Genomic DNA, 8,179 nt, shown 5'->3' on the forward strand with positions numbered 1-8,179 from the left:
GCAGCCCCCTTTTCCTTCTTCCTCTCCCCCTCTTTCCCCTTCTCCTACTCCAACAAGGAAGGAAGGAGTCCTACTCCCGGTGGGAGTAGGACTCCCCTTGGCGCGCCCCCTCCTAGGCCGGCCGCCCCCTCCCCCTTGCTCCTTTATATACGGGGGCAGGGGGGCACCTCTAGACACACAAGTTGATCTTCGTGATCGTTTCTTAGCCGTGTGCGGTGCCCCCCTCCACCATATTCCACCTCAGTCATATTGTAGCGGTGCTTAGGCGAAGCCCTGCGACGGTAGAACATCAAGATCGTCACCACGCCGTCGTGCTGACGGAACTCTTCCCCGACACTTTGCTGGATCGGAGTCCGGGGATCGTCATCGAGCTGAACGTGTGCTAAAAGTTGGAGGTGCCGTAGTTTCGGTGCTTGATCGGTCGGGTCGTGGAGACGTACGACTACATCAACCAAACGCTTCCGTTGTCGGTCTACAAGGGTACGTAGATCACACTCTCCCCTCTCGTTGCTATGCATCACCATGATCTTGCGTGTGCGTAGGAATTTTTTGAAATTACTACGTTCCCCAACAGTGTCATCTGAGCCTAGGTTTTATGTGTTGATGTTATATGCACGAGTAGAACACAAGTGAGTTGTGGGCGATATAAGTCATACTGCTTACCAGCATGTCATACTTTTGTTCGGCGGTATTGTTGGACGAAGCGGCCCGGACCGACATTACGCGTACGCTTACGCGAGACCGGTTCTCCCGACGTGCTTTGCACAAAGGTGGCTAGCGGGTGACAGTTTCTCCAACTTTAGTTGAACCGAGTGTGGCTACGCCCGGTCCTTGCGAAGGTTAAAACAACACCAACTTGACAAACTATCGTTGTGGTTTTGATGCGTAGGTGAGATTGGTTCTTGCTTAAGCCCGTAGCAGCCATGTAAAACTTGCAACAACAAAGTAGAGGACGTCTAACTTGTTTTTGCAGGGCATGTTGTGATGTGATATGGTCAAAACATGATACTAAATTTTATTGTATGAGATGATCATGTTTTGTAACCGAGTTATCGGCAACTGGCAGGAGCCATATGGTTGTCGCTTTATTGTATGCAATGCAATCGCGCTGTAATGCTTTACTTTATCACTAAGCGGTAGCGATAGTCGTGGAAGCATAAGATTGGCGAGACGACAACGATGCTACGATGGAGATCAAGGTGTCGCGCCGGTGACGATGGTGATCATGACGATGCTTCGAAGATGGGGATCACAAGCACAAGATGATGATGGCCATATCATATCACTTATATTGATTGCATGTGATGTTTATCTTTTATGCATCTTATCTTGCTTTGCTTGATGGTAGCATTTTAAGATGATCTGTCACTAATTATCAAGAAGTGTTCTCCCTGAGTATGCACCGTTGCGAAAGTTCTTCGTGCTGAGACACCACGTGATGATCGGGTGTGATAGGCTCTACGTTCAAATACAACGGGTGCAAAACAGTTGCACACGCGGAATACTCAGGTTATACTTGACGAGCCAAGCATATACAGATATGGCCTCGGAACACGGAGACCGAAAGGTCGAGCGTGAGTCATATAGTAGATATGATCAACATAGTGATGTTCACCATTGAAACTACTCCATCTCACGTGATGATCGGACATGGTTTAGTTGATTTGGATCACGTGATCACTTAGAGGATTAGAGGGATGTCTATCTAAGTGGGAGTTCTTAAGTAATATGATTAATTGAACTTAAATTTATCATGAACTTAGTCCTAGTAGTATTTTTCAAATTATGTTGTAGATCAATAGCTCGCGTTGTTGCTTCCCTGTGTTTATTTTGATATGTTCCTAGAGAAAATTGTGTTGAAAGATGTTAGTAGCAATGATGCGGATTGGATCCGTGATCTGAGGTTTATCCTCATTGCTGCACAGAAGAATTATGTCCTTGATGCACCTCTAGGTGATGGACCTATTGCAGGAGCAGATGCAGACGTTATGAACGTTTGGCTAGCTCAATATGATGACTACTTGATAGTTTAGTGCACCATGCTTAATGCTTAGAATCGGGACTTCAAAGACGTTTTGAACGTCAGGGAGCATATGAGATGTTCCAGGAGTTGAAGTTAATATTTCAAGCAAATACTCAAGTTGAGAGATATGAAGTCTCCAACAAGTTCTATAGCTAAAAGATGGAGGAGAATTGCTCAACTAGTGAGCATGTGCTCAGATTGTCTGAGTACTACAATCGCTTGAATCAAGTGGGAGTTAATCTTCCAGATAAGATAGTGATTGACAGAATTCTCTAGTCACCATCACCAAGTTAGTAGAACTTCGTGATGAACTATGATATGCAAGGGATAACGGAAACGATTCCCAAGCTCTTCGTAATGCGGAAATTGACGAAGGTAGAAATCGAGAAAAACATCAAGTGTTGATGGTAGACAAGACCACTAGTTTCAAGAAAAGGGCAGAGGAAAGAAGGGGAATTTCAAGAAGAACAGCAAGCAAGTTGCTGCTCAAGTGAAGAAGCCCAAGTCTGGTCCTAAGCCTGAGACTAAGTGTTTCTACTGCAAAGGGACTGGTCACTGGAAGTGGAACTACCCCAAGTGATTGGCAGATAAGAAGGATGGCAAAGTGAACATAAGTATATTTGATATACATGTTATTGATGTGTACTTTACTAGTGTTTATAGCAACCCCTCAGTATTTGATACTAGTTCAGTTGCTAAGATTAGTAACTGGAAACGGGAGTTGCAGAATAAATAGAGACTAGTTAAGGGTGAAGTGACGATGTGTGTTGGAAGTGGTTCCAAGATTGATATGATCATCATCGCACACTCCCTATACTTTCGGGATTAGTGTTGAACCTGAATAAGTGTTATTTGGTGTTTGCGTTGAGCATGAATATGATTTGATCATGTTTATTGTAATACGGTTATTCATTTAAGTAAGAGAATAAATTATTGTTCTCTTTACATGAATAAAACCTTATATGGTTACACACCCAATGAAAATAGTTCGTTGGATCTTGATCGTAGTGATACACATAATCATAATATTGAAACCAAAAGATGCAAAGTTAATAATGATAGTGCAACTTATTTGTGGCACTGCCGTTTAGGTCATGTTGGTGTAAAGCGCATGAAGAAACTCCATGCTAATGGGTTTTTGGAATCACTTGATTATGAATTAGTTGATGCTTGTGAACCATGCCTCATGGGCAAGATGACTAAAACGCCGTTCTCCGGAACTATGGAGCGAGCAACTGACTTATTGGAAATAATACATACTGATGTATGAGATCCGATGAGTGTTAAGGCTCGCGGCGGGTATCATTATTTTCTGACCTTCATAGATGATTTGAGCAGATATGGGTATATCTACTTAATGAAACACAAGTCAGAAATATTTGAAAAGTTCAAAGAATTTCAGAGTGAAGTGGAGAATCATTGTAACAAGAAAATAAAAGTTTCTACGATATGATCGCAGAGGTAAAACATTTGAGTTACGAGTTTGGCCTTCAGTTAAAACAATGTGAAGTAGTTTTACTACTCACGCCACCTGGAACACCACAGCATAATGGTGTGTCCGAACATTATAATTGTACTTTATTAGATATGGTGCGATCTATGATGTCTCTTATCGATCTACCACTATCGTTTTGGGGTTATGCATTAAAGACAGCTGCATTCACGTTTAAAAGGGCACCATCTAAGTCCGTTGAGACGACACAATCTGAACTGTGGTTTGGCAAGAAACCAAAGTTGTCGTTTCTTAAAGTTTGGGATTGTGATGCTTATATGAAAAAGTTTCATCCTGATAAGCTCAAACCCAAATCAGAGAAATATGTCTTCATAGGATACCCAAAGGAGACTGTTGGGTACACCTTCTATCACAAACCCAAAGGCAAGAGTTTTGTTGCTAAATTCGGAGTTTTTCTAGAGAAGGAGTTTCTCTCGAAAGAAGTGAGTGGGAGGAAAGTAGAACTTGATAAGGTAATTGTACCTTCTCCCTTATTGGAAAGTAGTTCATCACAGAAATCTGTTCCTGTGACTACTACACCAATTAGTGAGGAAGCTAATGATGATGATCATGTAACTTTAGATCAAGTTACTACCGAATCTCGTAGGTAAACCAGAGTGAGATCCGCACCAGAGTGGTACGGTAATCCTGTTCTGGAGGTCATGCTACTTGACCATGACGAACCTACGAACTATGAAGAAGCGATGGTGAGCCCAGATTCCGCAAAATGGCTTGAGGCCATGAAATCTGAGATGGGATTCATGTATGAGAACAAAGTATGGACTTTGGTTGACTTGCCCGATGATCGGCAAGCCATTGATAATAAATGGATCTTCAAGAGGAAGACGGACACTGATAGTAGTGTTACTATCTACAAAGCTAGAATTGTCGGAAAAGTTTTCGACAAGTTCAAGGTGTTGACTACGATGAGAGTTTCACACTCGTATCTATGCTTAAGTCTGTCCGAATAATGTTAGCAATTGCCGCATTTTATGAAATCTGGCAAATGGATAAACAAAACTGCATTCCATAATAGATTTATTAAAGAAGAGTTGTATATGATACAACCAAAAGGTTTTGTCAATTCTAAAGGTGCTAACAAAATATGCAAGCTCCGGCGATCCATCTATGGACTGGTGCAAGCATCTCGGAGTTGGAATATACGCTTTGATAAGTTGATCAAAGCATATAGTTTTATACAGACTTGCGATGAAGCCTGTATTTACAAGAAAGTGAGTGGGAGCACTACAACATTTCTGATAAGTATATGTGAATGACATATTGTTGATCGGAAATAATGTAGAATTATTCTGCAAAGCATAAAGGAGTGTTTGAAAGGAATTTTCCAAAGAAAGACCTCGGTGAAGCTGCTGACATATTGAACATCAAGATCTATAGAGATAGATCAAGACGCTTGATAAGTTTTTTTTTCAATGAGTACATACCTTGACAAGATTTTGAAGTAGTTCAAAATAGAACAATCAAAGAAAGAGTTCTTGTCTGTGTTACAAGGTGTGAAATTGAGTAAGACTCAAAACCCGACCACGACAGAAGATAGAAAGAGAATGAAAGTCATTCCCTATGCCTCAGCCATAGGTTCTATAAAGTATGCCATGCTATGTACCAGATCTATTGTATACCCTACACTGATTTTGGCAAGGTAGTGCAATAGTGATCTAGGAGTAGATCACTGGACAGAGGTCAAAATTATCCTTAGTGGAATAAGGATATGTTTCTCGATTATGAAGGTGACAAAAAGATTCATCATAAAGGGTTACGTCGATGCAAGTTTTGACACTAATCCAGATGACTCTAAGTCTCAATCTGGATACATATTGAAAGTGGAAGCAATTAGCTAGAGTAGCTCTATGCAGAGCATTGTTGACATAGAAATTTGCAAAATACATACGGATCTGAATGTGGCAGACCCGTTGACTAAACTTCTCTCAGAAGCAAAACATGATCACTTTTTGGGTCTTAATCACATAGCGATGTGAACTAGATTATTGAATCTAGTAAACCCTTTGGGTGTTAGTCACATGGAGATGTGAACCAATCACATAAAGATGTGAACTATTGATGTTAAATCACATGGTGATGTGATCTAGATTATTGACTCTAGTGCAAGTGGGAGACTGAAGGAAATATGCCCTAGAGGCAATAATAAAGTTATTATTTATTTCCTTATATCATGATAAATGTTTATTATTCATGCTAGAATTGTATTAACCGGAAACATAATACATGTGTGAATACATAGACAAACAGAGTGTCACTAGTATGCCTCTACTTGAGTAGCTTGTTAATCGAAGATGGTTATGTTTCCTAACCATAAACAAAGAGTTGTTATTTGATTAACGGGATCACATCATTAGGAGAATGATGTGATTGACATGACCCATTCCATTAGCTTAGCACCCGGTCGTTTAGTATGTTGTTATTGCTTTCTTCATGACTTACATGTTCCTATGACTATGAGATTATGCAACTCCCGTTTGCCGGAGGAACACTTTGTGTGCTACCAAACGTCACAACGTAACTGGGTGATTATAAAGGAGCTCTACAGGTGTCTCCAAAGGTACATGTTGGGTTGGCGTATTTCGAGATTAGGATTTGTCACTCCGATTGTTGGAGAGGTATCTCTGGGCCCTCTCGGTAATGCACATCACATAAGCCTTGCAAGCATTGCAACTAATGAGTTAGTTGTGAGATGATGTATTACGGAACGAGTAATGAGACTTGTCGGTAACGAGATTGAACTAGGTATTAAGATACCGACGATCGAATCTCGGGCAAGTAACATACCGATGACAAAGGGAACAACGTATGTTGTTTTGCTGTCTGACCGATAAAGATCTTCGTAGAATATGTAGGAGCCAATATGGGCACCCAGGTCCCGCTATTGGTTATTGACCGGAGACGTGTCTCGGTCATGTCTACATTGTTCTCGAACCGTAGGGTCCGCACGCTTAAGGTTTCGATGACAGTTATATTATGAGTTTATGAGTTTTGATGTACCGAAGGAGTTCGGAGTCCCGGATGAGATTGGGGACATGACGAGGAGTCTCGAAATGGTTGAGACGTAAAGATCGATATATTGGACGACTATATTCGGACATCGAAAAGGTTCCGAGTGATTCGGGTATTTTTCGGAGTACCGGAGAGTTACGGGAATTCGCCAGGGAGTATATGGGCCTTATTGGGCCATACGGGAATAGAGGAGAGAGGCCAAAAGGAAGGAGGCCTGCGCCCCTCCTCTGGTCCGAATTGGACAAGGGGCGCAGCCCCCTTTTCCTTCTTCCTCTCCCCCTCTTTCCCCTTCTCCTACTCCAACAAGGAAGGAAGGAGTCCTACTCCCGGTGGGAGTAGGACTCCCCTTGGCGCGCCCCCTCCTAGGCCGGCCGCCCCCTCCCCCTTGCTCCTTTATATACGGGGGCAGGGGGGCACCTCTAGACACACAAGTTGATCTTCGTGATCGTTCCTTAGCCGTGTGTGGTGCCCCCTCCACCATATTCCACCTCGGTCATATTGTAGCGGTGCTTAGGCGAAGCCCTACGACGGTAGAACATCAAGATCGTCATCACGCCATCGTGCTGACGGAACTCTTCCCCGACACTTTGCTGGATCGGAGTCCGGGGAACGTCATCGAGCTGAACGTGTGCTAAAACTCGGAGGTGCCGTAGTTTCGGTGCTTAATCGGTCGGGTCGTGGAGACGTACGACTACATCAACCAAACGCTTCCGTTGTCGGTCTACAAGGGTACGTAGATGACACTCTCCCCTCTCGTTGCTATGCATCACCATGATCTTGCGTGTGCATAGGAATTTTTTTGAAATTACTACGTTCCCCAACAGGATCCGACTCTGAGATGGATCTGGATCAAGAGGTAGAACATTTGGCTCCGACCAGATGACGGATCTGTTTCAAGGATAGCCGGATGGCCGGGACATGGAGAGATGGATTTCTTTATGCGCATTCACTGTCACGATGGACGACAGTACGAGATAGCGATCACGATATTCTTGCCGGCCGGTACTTGGACGTAGATGAGCAGATGCACACAGGTATGCGTTTGAATATCGAGGAATTCGAAATTTTTGTTGAAGATTGCTTGCCGGAGACTTTGGGCGGGGAGGATCAGATCGAGGTCGTAGATCTAACATTGGAACTAGATGCCCCGATACCTAAGCCAAAGATCGGAGGAAGGTTTTGGGTCCTAGCCAACAATGAAGAAGAAGAAGAAGACGATGATGTTGAGCTAGATTCTCCTGGAGTCATGAAGCCAAAGTCGCCCGAGATGCTATCTAGGTTCACGACACCAATTGCTGAATCTTTCATGAAGCTCACGCATGGCGAGGGGCGCAAAGACAGGAGGGTTGCAGAGCCAAGACCGGCGGCTCTCGGCAAGCCATTGTCGATGAAGATCAAACCTTGGAAAGGACCCCTCCCCAAGGTAAATTTGTCACAACCCACTTTATCAGATTTTTTCCAGTGGATGGTTGGAAAAAAATCACTCGCAAGAAGAAGAAAGGTTTCTCCGGCAGTAGTTCATCCGCCACTGCCAACCATCGGTCCAGGAGCGATCCGGGAGGTGTGGCTAGTTTGTTTGAATCTGTTGCTAGGAATTGGTGGGCCGGAGGAAGAGAATTCCGGCTTGGGCCCGA

The sequence above is a fragment of the Triticum dicoccoides genome, chromosome 3A (assembly GCF_002162155.2).
Source record: "Triticum dicoccoides isolate Atlit2015 ecotype Zavitan chromosome 3A, WEW_v2.0, whole genome shotgun sequence".
NCBI lineage: Eukaryota > Viridiplantae > Streptophyta > Magnoliopsida > Poales > Poaceae > Triticum > Triticum dicoccoides.